Source organism: Lygodium microphyllum, chromosome 9 (assembly GCF_053477565.2).
Source record: "Lygodium microphyllum isolate KBCC chromosome 9, Lygodium_microphyllum_v1.1.10, whole genome shotgun sequence".
Taxonomy (NCBI): Eukaryota; Viridiplantae; Streptophyta; class Polypodiopsida; order Schizaeales; family Lygodiaceae; genus Lygodium; species Lygodium microphyllum.
Genome location: NC_141143.1, coordinates 2223985 through 2250212, shown reverse-complemented (window position 1 = coordinate 2250212; position 26228 = coordinate 2223985).

The window sequence follows — 26228 nt, the reverse complement described above, 5'->3', positions numbered from 1 at the left end:
GCTACAACCGTATGCACTTGAAAAATACCCAGTGACTGCATCTCAATTGTCATCATTGAATGAAGATGCTTTGAATGCAAACAGTAGTGGTGAATATGTTTGTGAGCCTTGAATAGTGAGCAACAGTTGCTTCAGTGGTGTGAAATCTGTAGCAGCAGTGAGCAGCAGTTCTAAGGCTTGAAGCAATAGTGGGCAATAGTTTCTTATGTGGTTTGAAGTTTAAAGCAATAGTGAGCAACATTAGTAGGCAGCATGTATGCAAATTGCAATGCAACTACCTGTGCTGAAACATACTGTGAAGACATATTGGGGTGGAAAAATCTCAATGCCAAATTTGCCATACTTTTCGATAAATTTAATCAATTACTTGCAATTGAAGAAGCAGAACTAGAGAAGAGAGCAAGATTTACATCAGTGGAAGCAAATGCATATACTCAACCGCATTGTCCCTATGGACAACAACATGGTTCCTATCAGCAGCATGCATATGGAGATTCTTATGCCACGCAACCATATGGGTAGCTGCCTCATGGAGACCCTGATGCAATGCAAGAGCGGCAAGCAAATGATTATGACCGACATCATGCTGATATCTATGCTCATGGACTTGCCAATCATCATACTTGTGGTCAGCCCAGGATGCAAGGACACCATTGTAGTCATGTTGGACAGTCATAATGCAATATTGGGCAGCATGTTTATGGGCAGCAATATGGCCAAAGTTTTGGTAATAGTCAGCAGCAAATAGATGTATATGAATAGCACGGCTATTATCACCGTATGCAGTATGGACAACATGAATATCATTATGAGCAACAGCCACATTGGTATGACCATCCACATGGACAGCATGAGCATTATGGTCATGAGCATGGATAGCCATCTGTTGTACATGAGCAGTAAGATGACTATGAGCAGCATGTCAGAACTATTACTGAGCTGACCCATGGTGATGAGCATGTATGTAAATTGCTATCTAAGGTTAAACACATTGGACACCTTACTAGTGATATGATACGTAAATTGCATGTTGCGGACTTATGCTATCGATGTGCTAAGCCAATATCTTGTAATCATCAAGCCACATGCAAGGCAAAGACTGCCAAAATACTCTTGGTATTAGAGTATTATGATGCAAAGGATGGAGAAGATCTTGTTGAAGACCATTTTGGTATGGGTCCACAACAAGAACTTCAGTTCAAGAAAGAAGATCATGGGCAGCATGTGGATTAGGATGATCATGACCCCATGTGGGAGACCCTTCAGTCCACAGACCTGCAGTTTGAATGCTTGGACATCACTAAGAATGCAGGGTCCATGAATATGTAGCACTTAGGGGTTGATGTAGTAAACTTTTTAGCTTATGCAACCCCGTGTAACCACTTTCCATTTGACCTTGGTGGCAGTGCAGAGACCCACTCTTGCATGGATGACTTGTATGCTAGTGATGCTTACCATGCAGGTTATACATTTGATCCTGGGGTTTGAAAAAAGCTCTATCTACATTAGCACTCCCCCGATGCAGTCCCCTCACCTTGAGGCGGCAACCTTGGCTGAGGGACAACTCGATTTGGGCCTGTTTTGCAGTAGATAGCCATCTGTTTTTGAACAATTTTTTGCCTGCATTAATTGCACCCATGCATGACCTACCTGGGCTGAAAGTACGCTCAACGAGCTCCGTTTTGACATGCGGAACGTCTCGTTTGGAGTTGCCCATGGCAAGTTATGACCAGTTTTCCATTGCAAGCTTGTTCAGGACAGCATGCTGTCCAGTGTTTTCCTGCCCTTCCTGAGTTGCACCAAGGCTGTGCAGAATTGGTGACGGAGATGCGGCAGTTGAGAGCCACCATGGAAAACCTTGCTCTTTAATTTTTGCAATGGCTGCAGTTTCAAATGAATGGGCAAGCAGATCATGGGCAGTATGTTGAAGATCATGCGCACCTTGTAAATCATGACCAGCATGAAGCAACATGACCAGTAGGAAGATGATCCACCTGAAGTTTATGAAGAGGACAATGAGGTATTTGAGGGACCCCTAGTTGGTGAAGAGCCATATGGGCCACTTTTGGTAGAATATGAGCATGCTGAATCAGACATTTTGGATGTCATGGATCCCTCTAATGATGATCTTGTTGAGGCTATGCATCAGTTCATGCTCCATGAAGACTCATACCTGTCAGGTGTAGAGCAGTTTACTTCATTTGATGTAGCTGCCCTATGATGAGGATACATATGGAGCCATTGATGGCTATGAGCCCATATATAATGGCTATGACTTGGGGCAGGAATTTGGGGATGCCTCTTCATACCCCTTTTGATCCAGGTGGCTAGGAATGCCTATTTGATGATGATCCTTCCCTTGGACGGTCATTATGATGGATATCCCCTTGAACTAGGAGGGTGACTGATCGTTGTAAATGGGTATATATTTTAATTTCTCCTTCCCAAATACATACCCATATCTCATACCATACATATGATCCCATTATACACACTTCACCCATATGACTGCAGTTGAGTAGTACTCAAGCCTGCCATCCCTACTCTATCAGTTGCCCATTTTGTTTTTGAGAGTAAAAACCTTCGGGTGGGGATGGAATGTAAGAGATGGGGATGCACGGGATACATGCGGGATTAAAATATAGGGGAAAATACCGGCTACACTGGCCAGGTATAAAAGGTGTGGGGACTTGATTTTTCATTATCAAATTTTAATACAAGTCTCCTTTCATCTTCATCTCCTTCTCCAAGCTCTCATGGCTTCTCTCTCTCTCTTTATGTCTTTCTCTCTCTTTTTCTAGTCTTTCTCTCTCCTCATCACTCTTTTTCTCTCTCTTCGTGCAGTCTTTCTCTCTCTTCTACACACACACTCTCTCTCCTTTCCTTCTCTCTCTCTCCTACCTCCTTCATTACAATAAAAATATGGCATTTTCTGATTCATATGTCTTGATTATTCATATTGACTAAACACTAGTTTTTATCAGTTTTTAAATCCCATATGAACTTCATTCCCCAACCCGAAGCAGAAGGAACCCTCATTTTTCCTCTTAAAAGACACATTTTGGATTTTAAATTATTTATTACAACTATGTATGACTATGGGTTTTACATTTTATCACGTGTAGCCCTCGAACATACTTCAAACATGATTCATACAAATTTTCTTTCCATATGTCGCTTATTTGTGTGTTGCTTGTTATAAAAAATGGTTTTGGAGCAGCCCATGGACCCATCATCAATTCCTCAATAGTGCTGGACATTTCCTCTTAGCATCCTTTTAATCTTGTAGCAATCAGATCCATGCCGAACAATCATTTTTCATCCCCCTTTCTTCTTGATTCTCTGCGTGTGATCAACCTCTTGGAGGAGAGAGGAGGACGAGAGAGAAATACTGATTTATGATCTCTTCATTTGGGCAGCCATTGCGCAAACTAAGACATGCGTCGGAGAGTGAAAAAATGGAGAAGTTCACCGTTGATCTCTGCTGGGGGGATTCTTCTCAGGCCTACAATGGCTCTCCTCCCCAAATCGTCGCCATATGGAGGGGCGGATGCAACCACTATAACAAAAAACCATTAAATGTACCTGCACTAAATAGACATATGGCCCTCTTGGCCTAAAGAGATATGACATTTCACAACCAATGAATTGGCCCTCTTGGACTAACATAAATCATTTTGTTCTAACCAAACATGGTCTACTTGCCATGTAAATTGTATCTTTTCAAACTAACCAAGCTAAACCAAAGTCATAAGTCCAAGCCTTCCTACTGATATAACCTTAGTATGGGCTACTCCTATTTGTGTGCTATTAGTTGAACGAATTACCTCCTTAGGCTCAAGTGTCTTATCATCCAAATAGACTGGTTGTTCTAGCTTTCCAGAAACTCCACCTACAAGGAGAATCATAGATTTACGATCGTTCAACCCTTCCTTATTTGGATCATTACATGCATCAATGGTACAACCCAAATGAGTAGAGCTTCAGTCCTAGGTCCATCACATAGATGCATATTAGGGTGGTGCATATCATTAGATGCATCAGTATGGCCTTTGGTCTTCTCCTCGGAATTCATCAAAGCATAACCACATGGAATGCTTGGCCTTTCACCTAATGTACAAATAGTATTTTTAGGGGTTTTGGGCCTCCAAACCCATCTTACATTTCTCTTTATATGCTTATACATTCTCGATTTGCCACATTGGTCTAATGGAATCAATGTGGGCTTATTGTTATAACTAGATGGCCTCACATCCTTATGACTTCCATCAAGCTAGGTGGACCTTTGGCATCATGTATCTTCTTCATATGAGATGTCCTTACTTGCCTTTGTCCACTCTAATTGATTATTCATAGGAACCATGCTCTTACTAAAAGGAATAGCATCTACTTGAAAGCATGATTCATCCATAAATTGGAAAGGTCTTTCAAGAGCCTTAATAGGAGCACAACTAGAACCACTCATAGCACGCTTAACCACGCTTGTGGGCCCAATGGTTCTATCACTAGTGCTTCCACACCTACCTCTTGTGGAAGTGTTGCAAGCCCTAATGAGACTTGCTTGGAATCTTTTTACCAAGAGGCACACTATCATTGCTCATAGGACTCCCATTTCTTACCTGGAGGTTTTGGCTACCAAGATCCCCCACAGGGGTTTTTTGGGTATCAAAAAATAAATTATCTCATTGTAGAAATGGCTGGATACTAGGATGCACTTTTAGTGAGCGTAGAAAACTCCAAAAGTTTTCCCAACATCTTTGAATATATTTCTCATAGTCAATTGCATGCGTCTTAGCCTCCCTTAATGACTCAGGATCTCGCATCCTCACTTAGATTTGCATATCAAGCACTAGATCACTCATGAAGAGATCACATAGCACATCACCTGGCAACATAGTGGCTTTTCTTGGCCAAATCTTGAGAATATCATCAAAGGCTCTAGTGTATTCTTTAGCAAAAGGGTAAGACTCTTGTCTAATCTGTAGAAGCTATCCTAAAACCTCGGTCATAGGCACTTTCTTTTCATATTCATCTAAAAATTTATCACATAGCTCATTGAAGGATTTAATTGACCCTCTTGGGAGGCTCTAGTATAATTTCCTAGCCTCTCCCTTCAAGGTGCTTGAGAATACGAACATCCAATGTATATAATTAAATCCACTCAAAAAGAAAGTTAGGCCATATTCTTTTAAGTGCAACATTGGATCCTCCTTTACCAACCCATGAAACACTGGGAGATCCCTATAAGGAGGAGGGCATTTAGTCCTCTCCTTTTGGATTGGCATTGGGTCATTAAAATCTTCATATTCATCATGACCTAGCTCTAGCCTTTTAGTGTATCTGGCCTCTTCCGTTTCCACCTTTTCTAGTGTAGGAAGGTTAATTTATCCTTGCCATCCATGTCTACCAACTCATAAAGTGGTCTAGGGAGGTCTATACTATGCAATAGGGAGTCTACCCCATCACCTACTGATGATGTTTTAATAATTCTATCCTCATTTGCTACCGTTTCCCTAGAATCAGAGATAGGTCCCAATAGAAGCTTCCTCTCTGAGACAAGGGTTTCCCATATATATAGATATCATTCAATGCTTTATGGATTTGCAAAATTGCACTTCGGTACCCAATTGCATCAGGCCCTAGCATCGGATGTATATCTCGTGCATACGCATGTATTACTCCAACCAATGGCCTCATAGTCTTTTCCTCTAAAAACTTACCATTATTGAGGATCATAGATGACTATGTCTTCCTAGCCTCACTTTTTCTCCCTAATCTTTCCACTAACTCCCATGGATTATTATACAAGATTACTCCATGGGTACTTTCCCATAACGACCCCCAAACTTGAGCATGGTGTCACTTTCGGGGCAAATAAAGTAATCGATCACATGCTTAACTAAAAATCCCACTAAAACATTTAGAATGGACAAAGTATCTTTTGGGTTATGGGGATTCCTTGGATTGGTTGTCATCCTAATTATCGTAATTGTAATCAGTCAATTTTAACATCCACCACTTCAAGGCAGCTTTTGATTATAGATCAATAAGGTTAACACGTCCCTTATATGACCAAGATTCAGAAACCACCACTTGTGGGTAGCTATTGACAAACACACCACCTGTTGGGGCCTAAAAGGGGCCTGATGCTGGCTATAGGCACTAGCCGGGCCTCTCTAACACTCACAAGACAACCCCACACGGCCTCATGGCCAGGAGTGTCCAAGGGACACACTATCCTAATTGCTAATGTAGATATTGTGTTTTTATTGGAACGTAGTCCAATGATTTGCCCTTCCTTACTTCTCAGAGGGAGATCCCACACATCTTGGTGTAGTACACCAAGGTGATACAAACATAAAGGAGGCACCCTTCTGGTTGAATGCCGTGACCCCACTACAGCTCTCCTACACCTCGGGGATTGGCCACAAGATGTGCTGCTCTAACATAAAGCACATACAAACACACTCTACTCTTATTTATTTCAAATGTTACAGGATATAAAATTTTCTCACTTGACAATTTTCCAAAGATTCAATCATCTAGCCTATAGCTTGAGTTTCCTCACAACTCAGTGTAGGTCATGTGTATCGAAAACCGATTGCAATGCATCTAAGAGTTACCATGTGATATGCACAATGTAATTGTGAATGACACACCTCTTGCCCAAACATTTTATGATAAAAGACCAGCAATGTGAGGTGCAAAGACAATCTTTTGATGATTTCCAAGCTATTCATAATTGCAACATTTCTAGAGACTAGCATCGAGTTTCCTCGTGCTATTAGTCTCTCTTAAATTGAAATGGTGATCGGCTTGCATGCTATGCATAATCAAATAAATCAGAATTAAATTTTTTTTCAATGACCACTCACTTTTACATCCCTCTTCCCTCCTACCATTTAGGTTTTGCATTCGTTGGATAGATGTAGAGTTCATTTTTGTGTAGTTTTTCATGTAAAAGTTGATAAAAAAGCATACTCTAACATAGAAACAAGGATAAACTAAGGCTTATCCCTCATGCTCCAATCTTGTTATACATTCACGAACATAAAATATATTTTTTCTTAAATTTTTAGATGCTAAAACTATATTTTCCCTATTTTTTCTATTTTTCCTCATTTATTTGCTCATAAAAATATGGCATTTTTTATTTATGTGTCTTGATTGATCATATTGACTAAAAACTAGTTTTTATTAAAATTTTAATCCCATATGAACCTCATTCACCAACTCGTAATGGAAGAAACCCTCATTTTTCCTCTTAAAAGACACATTTCGGGTTTTAAATTATTTATTACGACTATGTAAAACTATGAGTTCTACATTTTATCATGTTTAGCCTTAAAAAATACTTCAAACATGATTTGCACAAATTTTCTTTCCATACACACATCATTTAAGCCATCAAACATCAAAACAACGAAATTTTCTTTGCAAAAATTGAGCATGCCGCTTATTTGCATGTTGCGTGTTATTAAAAATGGTTTTGGGGCAGCCCGATGGACCCATCATCAAATCCTCAACACTACTAGACATTGCCTCTCAGCGTCCTTTTAATCTTATAGCAATCCGGTCCATGCCAGACAAGCATTCTTCATCCCCCTTTCTTCTTGATTCTCTGTGTGTGATCAGCCTCTTGGAGGAGAAAGGAGGAGAGAGAATGACTAATTTATGATCTCTTCATCTGGGAAACTATTGCGTAAATTGAGATGGGAGTCGGAGAGTGAAAAAATGGAGAAGTTCATTGTTGATCTTTGTTTGGGGGGGGGGGGGGGGTTTCTTCTTAGGCTACAATGGCTCTCCCCCCCAAATCGTCGCCATATGGGGGGGGGGGGGGGGTGGCAGCATCTTGCCACGCCGTTTGGAAAACATATCCCCCCCCTCCCCCCCCCCCCCCCCTTTCCCCTCCACAAACAGAAAATAGGGAGCCCATGCCCAAATGTCTTTAAAACTTTGGTCCTTTTTTACTTTGGCCTGTCCCGGCCTCATATCTCCACTGTCCGGCCTCCGAATTGAGTTCCACAAATTTTTGCTAGTTCGTCTTGAGGTTGCAAACTAGTGATCACTTGCTCTAGCTTGATCTGGCACCCGAAAACATTATGAAAAATGTGCAACCGCTGCTTGGTCCATCTTCAAAAGAGTTTTTCAAATCTCGTCTTTCCACTACTGCTAAAAATTGACAAATTCGCCTCTGTTGCTTCCAACGAGGTTGGGTTTTCACCTTAAATTAAAATATTTTGCCACATTTTTGTCACTTTTTAGGTCCAAGAATCACTTTCCATGCAATTTTACTATTTCTACCTATCGTATTGTTGTCCTAGCTAGTTTGCTTTTATGCTTCCCAAGATAATCTCTCATTATTAAAACCTATTGTGATTTTGTAATAGCTACCCTATCTTTTCTTCTCAAGGTAATATTTTTTTTTCCCATAGATTTTTCTTGATTTTACTTGTTGTGTTGTTGTACTAGCTAGTTCATTTCTATTCCTTGAGAAAATCTCTAATTCAATCCCCTAATGAGACTGATGTATTTCATGAGTATATTATTGAATTTCTTTGTTCATAAACCTAGATTGGAGGTCTTATTCTTTGTATCTATAATGAAATCCATTATTTTTGTTCTAGTTTGCTATCTTTACATCATTCTTAGTTTGAAAAAAGGTATCTATAGTGACAAAACTTGGGGATCTACAAGAGATTTAATTTGGAATTCTGAGTAACTAACTTGTAATGACTCACAAATAAATAATCTTCCATTGATTTTATAATAGAAGCTATACAGCTACTCATGAAAAGATTAGTGGCATGAAGCCATTTACAAGCTAGTTATAAGAGATATGCCACTACAATAGATTAGAAGAGCATCTTCACTCTCTCTATTGTGCATGTTAATAATGTTTTATTCTTGTAGAAAATATTTCTAAATGACATGTGGGTTTGAGGCTTTATCTCTCCATGCTATAAACTAGGAAGACAAATACTATTTGGGATGTTCTTCATTTGGTTTGCTTTCCTTGTCATCTTTTGTCATAATGTTATGATTGGATCTTCTTAATCATTACAACTATTGGTATCTATTGGAGTTAGAGAGGACGTTAGTGACAACTACTACATTGATTGTCTTATGCTAGGTTTTATATCAATATGAAGGGTCACTTGATAGTATGGAGTCAAAGGAGGGTGAAGAGGTGATATCACTAGATTTTGATCCTATGTAGTTGTAATTTCTCTGTCTGGGTCTACTATGAGGCTAATAATATTGGGGTTTTCCTCATTCTCTTTTATTTTCTTCTCAAATCGTGCATTTAAAATATTGGGTTAGGATGAAATCCACTTGCACACACTTGGGTGCATACACTACACTCTTACACACCTTTTGTGCACCTCCTAGATACTTGACCTTTCATTCTACCACATCAACCCTAGGATAGTTTTCTACAAACCCTCTTAAGCTACACCTCTAGTATACTTGTGTGCATGTGCACATCAACTTAGAGAAACCCACCCTTATCCTATCCATGCCCCCTATAGATATGGCTAGATTACACCTTTGGTATCCCAAGGCTACCCATAGTTAGTAGCACATTTAGCATCTATAACCAACCATGGGATAGAGTTCCATCACCCTAAAAACTACATCCACCTATTCCTACCTTCTTAGTATTTAGGGTCACGTAGTCCTTAGGAGCACCTCCTAGATCTAATCCTAACATACTCCCATCACACTTAGGAAAAACACCATTAGCCTTGGACTACTAGATTCTCATTTGAAAATGGACCCTAGAATCTCTTGGATCACATGTAGGGTAGATAGGATTTCTAACCATAATCACTAGAGCCATTAAGTCCTTAGGATTAGCTTACTAGACTCTTACACCATACTTATGTATAATTGACATAGACCATTATGGTCTCTCACATAATGGCATGCCACACTAGGCCTATGTCACCTAGGATCATAGTTCACAACTCACCCTAGTCACTTAGACATTTAGACACTAGCCATTGAATCAGTGGGGGGGATAAGCTAATCAAGCTACTAAGTGTTGAATTCAAATCATTACAATGCGACATTCAAGAGAGAAGAAAGACCAAGATATTCAGTATGAGAAGTCATATGGGAGCTTTCATCACTATCAATCTACCATAGTTCTTCTTTGATTTGAAAGTCCCTACTATTGGCTTGTGTAATCTCCTTAATGGAGAATGATAGAGTTATCTTGGGAGAGGCATTGAGAGCTTCCTTCTCCATCAACAAATCTAGCTCATTTTCCCTTCCAATGAGCTTGCTTATTCTTGTAATACTTCTAAACATGACCATGTTTTAAATAATAATGGGATTAAAATGATAGCATCTACCTTTGCCTCCTCCTCCACCTTTAGAGGAATTACCTCCTCTTCCATAAGAAGATTGATTACCTTCTTTATATAGTTGATTGTTATGTGATTGGCCTAGTTTGATTAGTGTCTTTCTCTTCCTCTATGGGTATTGAATATGCCTCTTCCTTATATTGAAAAGAGGGCTTTAATAGCTCTACTTAGAGAGATACCTGTAGAATTATAGTTATTAATGTTATCCGTAGATACTTGGGTTTGATCTTTAGCTCTAAGAATATATGTTCCATCTCAACAAGTGAGGAATTTTGCCTCAAAACGATGAGGTCTTTTACAGTACCTTCATATCCTTCCTTAAAATTATGAATGATGATTGTAGAAAACTCATTATCTATTATTTCTTCTCCCACAACAATCAATTGCTAATGCATATCTTTAACTGGTTTGATGAACTATGTGCCAATCTCTCATTTATCTCTCTTTGTGTTAGTTAACTCAGCTCTCAAGAGTATTTGTCTTGATATAAATTTTTATTCATATATATTCTTCAAGGCCTCCAAAGCTTTCTTGGAAGCATTCATATCAATTAGATGGCTGAGAATATTATCCTTCACACTATGATAGCAAACATGGCCTTCGATCTTGGTCTTCATTGAGACTAGCTCTATCTCCCAACAATCTTCAAAGAAGAGGATTGACTCCATCTTTACTTTATCAAGTGGCATAGTTGGGTAGCATTTTAACTCCCTATAAATGTAGGCTTGCTACAAGATACATGCCACATACTGACATTTAAAGTGACACAAATATTAAAAAAAAAACCCCTTCTTGTTGCTAAAAGCATTGATATAGACTCAATAGCAACGCATGCAGTAAATTAGTGATGTAAATAGTGATGGTTACATAGATAAAAAACTGCCACCCCTAGTATCATATGCTGAATAATATTTGTAAAACAGTTACATATTGAATACACAATCGTCATCAAGATAGGTGCAACAACTACATAAAACCATAAGACTGATAACTCATAAAATAAGTACAAGACTGATGATGACAACTCATAAAACTATATGGAACCATGGAGAGGAGAGTTTAAAAAAAACATGAAAATCTATCTATAAATATTGCAAAATGTGATTTTATACAAAAAATAATAAATATTTGTAAGAAATTTTACATGAAGAGGCATGTATGGATCAGATTACCAAAAAAGAAAATGATGTGCGCTTCACAAATCAGAGCACATGCTATAGCTCCTCACCATCTAAAAGCTCATCTCGACACAATGGAGCGTCAAACAGACTCTGCAAAACAAACAACTAGACATTAGTCCACCATAAATAATGAATCACAAAAAAACAAATGAATACAAGAAAGAGAGAGGATTGACTTACTAGGCCACTGTGCGTATATAATCTATCAATAAGTGTAGTAAGACCATGTCTCTCTGCATATTGAGTCTCCAAACCTATAGGATTGTGGTTTGTGATGGAGTGTTGCAAAGAAAATAGAATAGCATCATTAGAAATAAGTTTGTTAGTACAAGTAGTATTCCAAATAAGAAAGGGAAAAGAATCAGAAGAAAACTTACAAAGTCCTCCAAATAAGTCCTATGTTCACCACTTTCCAGATGATGATGCAGGACCCCTGCCTCCTTCATGCCCTCATTGCCTCTCGTTGTTGCTACTATTAACTTGGAGAGTCTATGGACTCCTCCATGAGTCTCCCTAGATTCTCTATGTCCAACCACTCGGTCTTTGAGCCACCACTCTTGATTGCCTTGCATGCATTTGATAGTCTATGTGACATGTATGCATGCACACTCCATCATCCACCTAGTAGAAAACCTCTTTGCCACCATAGGTATCGAAAACTTCTCATGCAAAGACACCACTATATAGTCCTTGCTCCCCTTTGGTATATTCTTCCAATGTTTTAGAATGTTGTGCCTAAATACTTGTTGACACAACTCTCTCATGTGAGACATCACCCTCTTCCCCTCATCATTCATGATCACATCACCACATGTTTTCTCATCTACAAGGTATGCATACCCTATTGGAGTATGTCCAAGGTGTGGCCTCTCCCACATGTGACTATGATCCTAGATATAACCATGAGATCCCTATACATATGGTGTACCTGTGGGGGTAGTATCTTTTGGAGTAGCACCCATAGGGGTGCCACCTGCGGACAATTGAGCGAAACTTGGAGTCATGGGAGTAGATGTCCCTACAAGTGTGACAAATTTTGGAGATCACGTGTACACTAGATCGATGAGATGAAGACACTCCATCAATACCTCCACAACACCCACATGGGCTACTCTCTCTAGAACTGGTATGAGAGTGAGGAGTAGCAATCCTTTCTGGAACCAACTGTAGGCTCATGGCATTTACATCTTGGAAGCACCTCCCATAACCACTCCCTCCATCCAAGACCAGTATAAAGTGTCGATGTAGCCTACTATTGGAGATCAAAGCATCAGAGCTTGCTGAAGTAGACCTCACATAATGACCTAATAATATTTAGCGACAACTCCTGGTTTACCATATCTTTAAAGAGGGCCATTTTATTTGGAGACATACATGTGAAGATCTCCTATAGCTCCTCATTGATAATCCCTTGACTCATCCTACTCTCTAGGTATCATTAAAGAAAACTTGCAGAAACAAAAAACAATGTTAGTGTAATCAATATAAGGATTAGGCAAATCATGACAATATAACTCTGCAAAAAATAATGCTAATTAAAACACACATACAATTATCAATGAATTGAGCAAGCAGATGCAAATATAACCCGGCCTATGGCTCGATTTTAGGCTCTTGGAATAGCTCATCAAACACTAGAAGGTCTATACATAGGTCTTCACAGAAAGAGGAGTCCACTTCATTGTCAAAATTTCCTAATCTCCTGTCTCTTTTTCTATGTTACCCTATTGCTTGTCTCCTCCACACGTTCCAAGCCCTCTATGCCCTCCACCCTTTGCAACATCAATCCCTCTACTTGTACACTCTTCTTGTCCATAGTGGGGACATTTCTTTCATCATACACTCATGTACTCTGAGGTGTTGATGGCACAATATAACACCATCAAGGTTATCGGGGATATGGATAAGAGATTAGTTGTTCAATATCACATATAAGTGTGTCACAAAGAGTGAATCAACATTTGTGACTATTTCATATTGTGGAAAAATTAACAAAGAAGGTCATGCACCTATTCACAATGACTCAACAAGACAAACATATTGCATAGATCATTCCATCTTTTCTCGGAATCTACCTCTAAAAATCCAAATGGACCTCACCAAAGGGTTGTCCCAACTCCTTCCAATACTAGTTTAAACCACTATAAATTGAATATGATCATGGATAAGCTGTGGTAATCCACTGAGGTAACACTTTGCAAGTTGCCAAAATACTCTATCTCATCTACTACAATATTTAGATTCGTGGCTTGCCGTTGGCTCTCTTACTCAAACTTTGCCATGACACCACAATTCGTTGCATATTTTGTCAATGCACTCAACTTAGAAATGTTGCTTGTGCAACCATGCCATGCTATAGATTTTGTATTGTACATTGAAAAAATTAGATTATTTGTTGCACATAAATCTAGATATGACAACAAAGAAATCATGCACTCACTTTCGAACTACATGCCCTTGAGAATTCCCACTCCTCTGTAGAGACCTCTATCCCTTCGTGTGAAGCTGTGGTTAAAGCTTCATGCAACCACTGTATAGACATAAACCGTGGCATCTCCTCTATGCCCTCAAGATATCAAATTGGTCAATAGCGTGTATTGTATCAAAATTATAATCGCACTCCTTCTCACTCTCTTCTAGCCTACTCTTACCTAGTGAGCCACTTCTCCATGGATGTATCATTGTCCTGTAGTGTCCACAACATACTATTGTTTGAATCCACCATCGGTTACCACTCTAAAATATGCACTGATGCCTTTGACACTAGAAAATAACCTTCAGCCATGCCACCTTTTGATCGAGCTTGTTGTCACACAAAGCTCTTTGGGGTTTTTGTGAAGTGCTCTAAGAAGAACATCTATCGTGTATGGATGGCGGGTCCTACAATCTCTAGTTCATCCACGAGATATACTAGGAGGTGAGTTTGTATCGTGAGCATGTGCATGGATAGCTACCTCTCAAAGAGACAAACAATCTTTACTAATCCCCACCTTGCAGATTCTATAGAAGATGTCTTAATCTCCGTCTGTGAGATCCATTGCACTAAATTCAACAACTTATAAGTCGTCGAGCATATTTATTGAGTGAGACACCCGTAATTGCAATCGATAGTGCAAACTGTAAGAAATTTAAAGCATTACAAACATTGAATAGAAAATAATTAGCAAAACATTGAGGTTACTTGCTATCAAGGCCAGGACAAACATGGCATATCTTGTGCAAATCATGGGATTCCAATCATGATATCTGGTCATATTTAGAAAAAGCAAACCTGATTAAACATATCATACCGATTGGGATGCATATAGACATGATAATTTGCTTCACCATGTGTTATTCTTTAGTGGACAGGACCAAGGAGCATGAGGTAGTTGCAAGCAACCATAAGAGCTCATGCTTCCATCTTGCCTACCTCCTTTAAATCCATTTGTGTCCTACAATGTTTCTCTTTCTTGTGCTATGGTCTCACAATAAGCTGCCCAAATTCTTGAAAATATACATGGGATCCAACAAATGTTTGATATGTAAGTGGATCCAATATAACAACTCATAGAAAACTGAGAACTATCGCATTCCTCTTGGATGTAGCTCCTTGTGGACCATTTTTATCTTGTACTAGCTTTGGGTATTCATTCGCGCTAGAGGTCATCCAAGAAAACCTTCCCTTAATTCATGGCCCTTCAGCAAGAAAGCTTCAGGGTCTGTGTCCTTCGGAGGTCTAACTATGGCCCACACAATATGCATGATAACATGAGGTAACCAAACCTATCATGATATCCCTATCTAGTCAACACAAACTTGAATTAGCCATGTTAGATATCAACAACGAGAATGGAAGCCCACTGGCTTGAGTACGTCCTGAATCCCAAAAAGTCATGCATGGTCCATATGAGAATGGCTCGTATATTAGCGGACCATTGACCATTATGCTTGCTCATGTCTTCCACAATGAACCCCTTCTCTCACAAAATCTTGAGCTCAACTAATCGATAGAGATAGACATCCATGTTCTTGACTTTGTAGTGCCTAGGAATGAGAAAGCTAAGGATTAGGTGTTCTTTTTTCATAGAAAGCCATGGTGGGATGTTGTAGTTCACAAGGACTACAGGCCACACAGTAAGAAGTTGTGAGTGGAGACCAAATGGATTCACGTCATTCATAGCAAGACTGATTCGAAGATTCCTTGTCTCTCATGCAAAGCCTTAAGCCAATGTGGTTACATGCAAATGAATCTATTGATATTCATTAGACTCCATCTTTGAATCTATTCTGTTCATGCCATGCTATCAAGCTCGCCATGCCTAACATATGAAACATGTGATGTATACACAGTATAAGTGAAAAGTGTCTGAGAACCTTCTAAGAGATGGTTTGTTCTTACAAGTCTTATCAATACCTGTGAGCACCACACTTTGGATATGTTCGTTTTTATCAATTAATGTGTGTATAGCACATTTTGTTTAGTGCGTGCACTTGTGATGGTAGGTTTATTTTATTACAAATTATTAAGTGTTGGTGCCCCAAGAGGAACACCAAGTAAAAGGGAATTCTCTTATAAGAAAATATATATTGTAACATCAACAAGCTTTTATTTCATTCTTTTGATCATCAAAACAAAGAAAACAACAATTCTTCACGCAGCATCATAATAGATTTCTTCCACGAATTTGATAAAATCAACCATAATCTTCAACGTCTTCACAAAATCCATCAATAGAACAAAGAACACAAGGAAATACACCATCTTTTAATGGAATTCAATCACATATTATTCATCTTCAATATCCTCATAGTTCTCTCTATCAATTTCTCATATACAGTTACATTGTTTTGATAGAATTGACTATCTCTGACTCTCTCTCTCTCTCTCCATCAATAGTACATCATATCCTCACTAAAATTCTCTCATAATAATCCTCAATAATCCTTCTTAGGTCTTGGATGCACCTCCCAAGAGGTATGTCTGATATGAAGAGTCACTAGAGCCACTACAGTGTCTTTTCACAGCTCACTACTATCAATGTCACTTAGTCTTCTCTTCAGTCTTCAGCAGCTGTTTCTTCCACTTCTTTTAGCTCTTTTGAACTTAGATTCATCCTTTCCAAAGGTTAGAAAACTTTCCCAAAGTCACACATATATTCTATAGAACACCTACAGAAGGTCTACATAACAGTTACAATACAACACCAGAACAGCTATAGTACAGTTACAGTACAGAGACAGAGCAGAGACAGAGGCTCTACAGAGGGTTACGGAAGGCCATCAAAACCTCATAACTCATGCTAAAAAACTATTCAATAAGCTTTCAAAAGATCTCAATCTTCATCCATCATCAATCCATGCTTCATACAGAAGACAATCAAAACAAAATAGAAGCTATACAGAAGGTATACAAAACCAATCAGAACCTATCAGAACATCACAGAACCTCATATCTCCGGTGAGAATCATCATGAACTTCTAAAACATAATCAATATCATCCAAAACACTCTCAAATACTTCCCTTACAACCATACATCACTCTAAATCCATAAAAAATCAATCATTCAGTCCTAAAAAACAACAAAAACTAGTCAAAAATTCAGTCAAATGAAGAGCACCCTGCCACGGCACAAATCGAACCACGAAGCGGCTAGGTAGAGGCTGGAAATACATTGCTGGCCACAAAAACCTGCAAGAAAACTCTCCTTCTTCTCATCAAGAATCCGTATCCTCAAGACACACAAGAGGAAGGCACACAAGAAATTGGACAATTATTCCATCCTCACCCTCTTCCTCTTCCTCACTCTCCATTAGATTTGGCAAAGAAGCACAAGAGAGGAAAGCAAGAACAAGAAAGATGAGAGTTGTGACAAAATGGGAGAGAGGGAAATGAACCGTGAGAGGAGAAGATAAAGGAAGAGAGAGGGTGTAACCACCTCAACCTCCCACCTCCTCAAATCACCCGACAAGCCTCCTCCTTTTCTTTTCTTAATATATAAAATTGAATTGCATACATCTTGGCTAAGGTCTAAAGGGGGGGTTAGTGTAACTAGGGGGGTTAGACTAACTTAAGTAAGTTTGATTAAACTGAAGTAAAGTTAATTTAATTATGGTTAGGTAAGCTAGGTGTGGTTAGGGGACTAATGTGTGGTTAGTGGGCTAACCTGCAGTTACAGGAGGAGGAGGAGGAGGAGGAGGAGGAGGAGGAGGAGGAGGAGGAGGAGGAGGAGGAGGAGGAGGGGGAGGGAGAGGGGAGGAGATGGCGGTCGGTGGTCAAAACACAATTTCGATTGAGAGAGGACGCGTTCACATGGAAAAAACGGAAAAACAGCACACGAAAATAAGGTCGGAAATTAATAACAAAAAATCGGTTCACTGGAACAAAGGGTATATAAAAGGAAAAATGTGCGAGGAAAAGGGGGGCACAAGGCTGTCACATCAAAACTAAGTTCCCGGGGAATTAGGAGGGCTTCACATGCAAAAAAACAAGAAAAATGCATTTAAAAACGCTCGAAAAAATTAATAACTAAAAATTCGGTAGTCGAAAAAGGGGGGAGGAAAAAGGAAAAAGTGAGGGGAAGGCTGGCAGGACACAGCTGTCAAATCAAACACGAATTTCGGTGAAAATAGGACAGGTTTACATGTAAAATTGGGAAAAATAAGCACGAAAAAGACTCGAAAACCCGCAAAAATTAATAACGGATGAACCGTATATCGAAATGACACGGAGTAAAAAGAAAAAATGTTAGGGAGAAAGGGTAGGACAGGCTTGACTCATCAAATCAGAGTTTTGAAGCAAGCAAGATGTGTTCACATGGAAAACTATCTAATTTACGCAAAATATTTCAAAATTAATAACTTGAGAATCATCGATCGGAACAGGGGTTGGTAAAAAGGAAAAATGGTCAATGCAAAGGGATGAACAGGGCTATAAGTTTGGAGTGGAATTTTGGTGAACATAGGGTGCATTCACATGGAAGGACAACAAAATCAGGGAATGAAAAAAAATTGCAAGGGAAGGGCCCCAAGGGTGGGTTGAAAATGGACGGGTGGGTGGGGAAGGGACCCCATCAGGGTAAAAGCAGGTCAGGCATAGATGCATGATCAGGTTAAGGCAAATGCAGAGGGGTATGCAATGTAGACGCGCAGGGACGCGTTCCCACACTTAAAACCTTAAAGGATAGGGTTGACCAAGCAACAGGGACCTAGTACCACACAATAGACCATCCGCTAACGTCCCCACCCTTAAAACATGACCGTCACTAACAATAGAAGGTGTAGAGTTAGAAAAACATGGCCCATGTTGTCGAGAATCAATGTTGACTGTCGATGGTACGTCCACTATCGTTGTCGGCTATAGGAGGTAGCAAGGTATCTTCACAGCACACATCCTTCATGGTAGGGACCACGCGGCAGCACCCAGGGAGGTAGCTGGTTGAAGGAATCGCAGGAAATTCGTCGATGATGAGGAATATTGCACTCAACTCACGGTCACTCACATGGAATGAAAGAGTAGTCACTCACCTTATGACTAATATCACTCGAGGAAATCAAGACGAAACCCATAGCTCACACCTGGTTTTAGGAATTGACAAAAGAATGATGCAAAGGGAGTATGCCAGGGTGCACAATTGATGGTGCATCGGTGCGTTCAACCCATCTGGCATAGGTGCAAGAAGAAAGACAAGAGAGCCTTGTAGGGCAGTGTATAGAACAGAATGATGTGTCATGTGTTGATGGTAGAAACCCAGCTCGTGGGTGCATAGAAAACTGGAACGTACCTGACTCCAAAGGCCATAACGTCCCTCAATCCTCACCTCTCGGTAATTGATTGAAGAAACTCCAATCATACTCAGCCCACCCTCTTTCTCACACTCTATTGAAAGATACATAGGGCAGCCATTTCTTGAAACTCGTTGATGTAATCCTCATGGTCACTTGTGCAAAGGTTATATGCCTTGTGCGCATTTGATGGTGCAACTGTGCATCCCACCATGTGCCAGCATACAGTCAAGAAGGAAGGTCAGGAAGTCTTATGGTGCAATGCACAGGAACAAATTGTGCTTTGTGCATTGAGAAGCTCATCTTGTGTGTGCAACACTCCGTTTACACATCTCACCTCTCATTTGATTTGAAGGGAAAGACTGGTCACTCACCCCACCCTTTGTCTCACTCTCTGATAGATACAGAGGGCAGCCCATACTCACATCCCCATCCTATTAGGATGAAAGCTCACATCACTCCAGGGTTGCTGATGAAGATCATGTCGACATGTGGTGTCATCAAGATCTTGAGGGCGAGGCATACCCAGGGAGGCAGCCTACAAATCCCGTACTTCAATGATTTGTAAGAAGAGTCATCTGTTAAGAAGGGTAGACGGACTGATATTGTAGAGATAGCACACCAAGGGAGGTGGCTTCAAATTACTTGCCAGAAAGATTCTGCTGGTGAGTTAGCTATCCTGAACTGTGGGGTTTTCCCACCTTTTCCACAGTCAGCTTCTCGCCCAAGGATGTTTCCATCTTTTCTTGGAACGAGGCCTATTATGACAGGGAATTTCTTCCTTTTCTCCCATAACAATTTTGTTGTTTTTGTTTTTTTCTTTTCTGTTTTCTTTTCTCTTTTTTTTTTCTCTTTTTTGTTCTTTTTTACTTTTGTTTTGTTTTGTTTTGTTTTTTTTAAATTTCTTAATAAAGGGAATGGTAGAAATACCATATATCAGGACCAACCTCGCCACCGTTGTTGGATCAGACGAGAAGAGAACAATGTCGAGTTGAGATGTTTCTGCGAGGGGGTAGTAAAACGAGACCACCTCATGAGGAGAATCATAAGGGCTATTAGAAGCACGACAAGAAGAACAGTGCGACGCCCAAAAGGAAAAGGGTAGGTCGACTGTGATTGTCAAGATCCCCAGGGGGAGAAGTACTTCTTCAGGCGATAACCATTAATCAGGAAAGGATCATCAGAGGCATCAATTGTCTGCACCTGAACAGAACCGTTAGGATTGACGGCCAGTACCTTATATAGGCCCATCCACCGTTGTTGAAGCTTACCAAGAAACTTGCCAAATCTTGAATCATAGGCTAGAACAAGATCACCTTCTTTGAATTCCTTGTGCTTGATGAAACTATCATGATAGGCCTTGCATCGCGCTTGAGTGGTTTCCATGCACTGTAGGGCCATCCGTCGTATCTCATCCAAGCATTCCAAATGCAGGAGACGGCGTTGGAGTGACTCACTATCTCCCAAGCGTTCTTTAACTGCCACTTGCAAAGAGGGCAATTCCAGCTCAACAGGAAAGACAGCTTCTGTACTATACACTAGTTGGAAAGGGGTATGTCCTGTAGTTGCCTTATGGGAGGTTCTGTATTCCCAGAGGGCCTCTATAAGTCGATCGTCCCAATCACGACGATGTGTGGCAATCATTCTTGTCAGAATTGAGCAAAGGATGTGATTGGTGACTTCAACTTGGCCATTGGCTCTGGGGTAATAGGGAGTGGACTTACGATGGCAGATCTTATAGAGTTTCGTTAGCTCCTCAATGATTTTGTTAAGGAAATGAGTCCCTCTATCACTTACCAGCTCGAGGGGATTGCCAAAACGGGTGATGATATTCTCGTACATGAACAGGGCTACACTGTTACCATCATCTTGCTTTAGGGCTTTAGCTTCACACCACTTTGTGACATAATCCATACATACTAGGATATATTTGTTCTGCTTCCATTTGGTAGGTGGATCAATGGGACGCACAAAATCAATCCCCCACTTCTCAAACGGCTTTAGGGGAAGAATGGGTTGCAGTGGCATGGCACTTGTTTTGGTGGGTTTCCCCATTCGCTCACAAGCATCACATCTCTTGCAGTAATCATATGCATCCTTGTGGAGGGTTAGCCACCACCAGTATCCTGCCAATAGAGCCTTCCTGGCTGTCGCTTCTCCTATGAAGTGTCCACCACATGGTTCGTCATGGCATGCTTTCAATACTTTGCCGATTTCATCCCCTGCAACACATCTTCGCAGCACTTCATCTTTGCCTTTCTTGTACAACGCACTGCCTAGCAAAGTGTAGGGGGATGATCCTAACAGAAGCTTCTTCCTCTCACGACTTGAGATCCCATGAGGATACTGTTGAGTTGCCAAGAGATTGGCTATGTCTGCATACCAAGGAGTAACTGTTTCAGCTAGAAACAAATAAGCATCAGGAAGGTTTGGATCATCCTGTTCCTCTTCTTCTATTTGAGGGATTCGTGATAGATGACCGGCTAGGACATGGGAGTGGCCAGGCTTAGTGACCACTTCAAAGTCGAACTCCTTGTTAACCCTCAAATGAACGAAGTTGGAAAATCCAGAAAAGCTAAAGCAGAAGACAAAGAGAAAGGCCAAGGCAAAGAGAAACGAAAGATGCACAAGGAGAAGAGTCCTAAATAAGGGAGAAAGGCGCACAAGGAAAAGCGCAAGTCAAAACTTTTGTAAAAGAGCGCAAGCACATCATGGTTTAATTCAAGGAGCGTTGGGCTCTCACCCGTGCAATTTGTAAATGTAGACGGGCGGTGGAAAGGAAGCTAGGAAGATAGAAGGACATTGGGAAAAAGGGGCTTAGGCTACGGCCATGTAAAAAAGGGGAAAAGGGGATGACCGCCCAAAAGGGATTTAGGGTTTTGTATATAAAGTTGAAAAGTGAATGAGAAGCTCATTTCTTGTGTGTGGCCAAAAGTATATCTCCTCCTCTTCTTCTTCTTCTTGTTCTTGCTTGCTTGAGCTTGTGCTTGAGAGAGGGAGTGTGAGAGTGTGAGGGAGTGAGTGTGCGAGGATGAGGGACCGGGGAGGAGAAGCTCTCTCCATCTTCTCCTCTCTTCTTCTCTTCTCTTCTCTTCTCTTCTCTTGCTCGTGGCAATGGAGCTTGGAGCGGGAGGATTGAGCTTGCTTGAAGCTTGCACTTGGATCGTGGAGCTACCGGAGTGCGCGGGAGAGGAGATAACTTGAACGGCACAGAGGTAAGCTCACTACACTCATAGATATGGATGGCGTGTTGGCTATGTGAGAGGTAGCCATTAGTGCTCGGCTTGGAACGCTTGAAACAATAAGCGGTCCGTGGGTCTTGGCGGTTGAGTGAAAGCTCACACATTTTTTTGATTTGAGGCCATTTCGAGGCCTGTTTTGGAGGCGAAAGTTTTCTGCACGCACTCATGAAAAGGCCTTGTTTTATGCTGTGCGACCACTGTTCTACAGGTCGGTGAAAAGTTACCACAAAAATTGCATCGTATGCTTGTGTGCAGAGGCATTGGGAGTTACAGAATCATCCTTGGCTCCTGTTTATGCAAAATCGTCACTAGGAAGTGACTGTGTGGTCAAATACCACTTTCGTCAGTTTTGTAGATTTGCCCTTGTGAGGGTGAAGCTGTGCTTTTTGTAGTGATAGAATTTTTTGCAGTGTTCTGTAATGGCGTCTGATTCTCTTTCACAGATTGTAACTAAAAAGCTTGACAAGAACAACTTCCAAGCATGGAAGTTTAGAATGACGAATTTCCTTATGGGAAAAGGATATTGGGAATTTGTTGCAGAAAATGAAGAAGAACCAATTCTTCCTGATGTTCCCAATCAACATCAAATGCAGGCATTTAAAGCATGGCATGAGAGAGCCAGAAAATTTATGTATTGGCTGTCTATCAGCATTTCAGACTCTATGATTGTGCATATTCAGGATGCAAGTATGCTAAATGAGGCATGGGATACTCTGTCAAAAATGTATAGCACAAATACACAAGCCAGGAAAATGCAGCTCAAGCAAGAGTTGCACAATGTGCAAAGAGAAAGTATGAGCATCAATGACTACCACATGAAGGTGAAGAAGATTGCAGATGTACTTGCTTCCATTGGGTCGCCAATGGAAGATGATGATTTAGTCTCAGTGACCTTGAATGGTCTAGGAAAGGATTATGCACAGTTCCGAACATCCATTTCCGTCCGTGAAAGATTTCATGATTTTGAGGAGTTGATTGCTCTTCTACTTTCTGAGGAATAGAGAAATGGTGGTGCATCTTCTTCAGGAGGAACTTCAAAAGAAGCTGTCTTCTACTCAAATGCTGGAAGAGGTAGAGGCAGAGGTAGAGGAGGCCGATTTGGAGGCCGTGGTAGAAATCAGAATATGCAGCAAACTCAAGAAAACCAGTCCTATGGAGGAGGACGTGGTAACTCTAGAGGCAGGGGGAGCCAAAGAGGTCGTGGTGGATGGCAAAGAGGCCAAAATGCAAACAGTAATGTTGAATGCTACTACTGTGGTAAAATGGGTCATATGGCTAAAGACTGCTATAAAAGGCAGAATGACATCATGAATGGAAAACTGCAACAAGGGAATTATGCATCTTCTAGTTGACAGGGTGATGACAAAAATGAGCATTTGTTTATGGTGCAGCACATGAATAATTATGTGACAAGTGTAGAAGAAAGCAACGATGTATGGTATGTTGACTCAGGTGCATCAAACCACATGACAGGTCATGCAGAATGGATGGAGGATGCAAGGAAAATGGAAAAATCAGGATTTGTGGAGACTGGTGATGATACTGCACATCCTATTGTGCAGATTGGAAAAATTCCTTTGTCTATGCAGGATGGGAAAAAGAAATACATGTCCGATGTATTTCATGTCCCGAATATCACCAAGAATCTGATTTCTGTTGGTCAAATGGTTGAGCAGGGCTTGCAAGTCAGATTTAATTCCCATGGATGCTTTGTTGAGGATATGAAAAATAAAGGTCGCTTGATAGCAAAAGGAAAGAAGAAGGGCAGAATGTTTACATTGGATGCAGACATGCCTGAATTGAGTGCAGCAATGTTTGCACATGGGACCGGTGTAGTTGCAGATATTGATATCTGGCATAAATGCATTGGTCATGTTAATGTACAGTGACTTAAATCAATGCAGGCCCAAAATATTGTTGCAGGATTGCCAAAATTCAAGGTTGCAGAAATGCATAAGGTATGTGAAGCCTGTCAGTTTGGAGCAGAGATGTTGTTTTTGATGAGATGAGTAGCTGGTATAAACCAATAAATGTGATTGATAATGTAGATGCACAAAATGGTAATGCTGCACAGAATTCACAGCAGCAGTCACAAGATATTAGTGGACCTGGAGCGTCTCTAGCAGTAGTTCACATTCTTCGCCATGGACATGCAGATTGAGATCAGCAGAATCTTCTCAAAGCAATGCAGATAGTGGTATGCAGGTATCACGAAAAGGAAAAGAGAAGGTAGATCAGCCCATGTTTGATGTGAATGCAGGTCACTCTTATGTGGACGGTGAATCCAATGGCTCGGAACAGAGCATTGATGATGAGTTGGGTATTCCTTCTATTGTTACACCTGGAGTAAGGAAGACCAAGGATGTTTTGAGAGCACTTGGGAGTGAACCTACTTTGCGCATGTCTACCAGAGCTAGATATCTTGTGGATAGGATGAAATATGATGGATTTACAGCCATTCACTATGCATATATGGTCAAAGTGATACAGGAACCAGAACCCACTTCTTTTGAGCAAGCCATGGGAAAAGAAAAATGGGAGAAAGCTATGGATGAAGAAATGGATGCCTTGGAAGCAAATGCTACATGGGAATTGGTACCTTTGCCTAAAGGTAAGAATGAAATTGGCTATAAGTGGGTTTATAAGGTGAAGCACAATGCAGATGGTTCTGTGAACAGATACAAGGCAAGATTAGTAGTCAAGGGGTATGCACAAACATATGGCATTGACTATGAAGAAACATTCAGTCCGGTTGAAAGGATGGCAACCGTAAGAGCAGTCATTTCTATGGCTGCATCAAAGGAATGGTCTTTACATCAGATGGATGTAAAGAATGCCTTCTTGCATGGTGACTTGCAAGAAGAGGTCTATATGGAGCAGCCACCAGGTTATGTGCATACTGTTCATCCTGAGTTTGTTTACAGGTTGAAGAAAGCCTTGTATGGCTTGAAGCAAGCACCTAGAGCATGGTCTGACAAGATAGGACAATATCTTGTCACTATTGGCTTTCAGATTTCCAAGGCAGATTTCTCACTTTATGTGAGAAAAACAGAGAAAGGTATTATGCTACTTGTCATTTATGTTGATGATTTGATTATGACAGGTGACAGTGATGATGAAGATATCCTTCATGTGAAAATGCTATTGAAGCAGAAGTTTGAGATGAAGGATTTGGGAGAGCTGCGTTATTTCTTGGGCATTGAGGTGATTAGATCACCAAGTGGGATACAACTCTTGCAGAGGCAGTATGGATTGGACATGCTGTCCAAATATGGGATGAGAGGCTATAAGCCTATTTCAGTTCCTTTGGAGCAAAATGTGAAGCTGAGCGCAGATGCAGGTGAGCTTTTGGAAGACCCTACTATGTACAAACGCATAGTAGGAAGCTTGATTTATATGACTATTACCAGGCCAGATTTGAGCTATGCTGTTGGACTGATAAGTCAGTTTATGCAGGCTCCAAGGAAACCGCATTTGGATGCGGCTAGACGCATACTCAAGTATGTGAAGTCCACATTGCAGTATGGACTACTTTATGAGACTGGGGTTCAGATACAGTTGCATGGATACACTGATGCTGATTGGGCTGGTAGTATTTTTGATAGACGATCTACCAGTGGATATGTGTTTTCTTTTGGGAGTGATGCAGTCACTTGGAGCAGCAAGA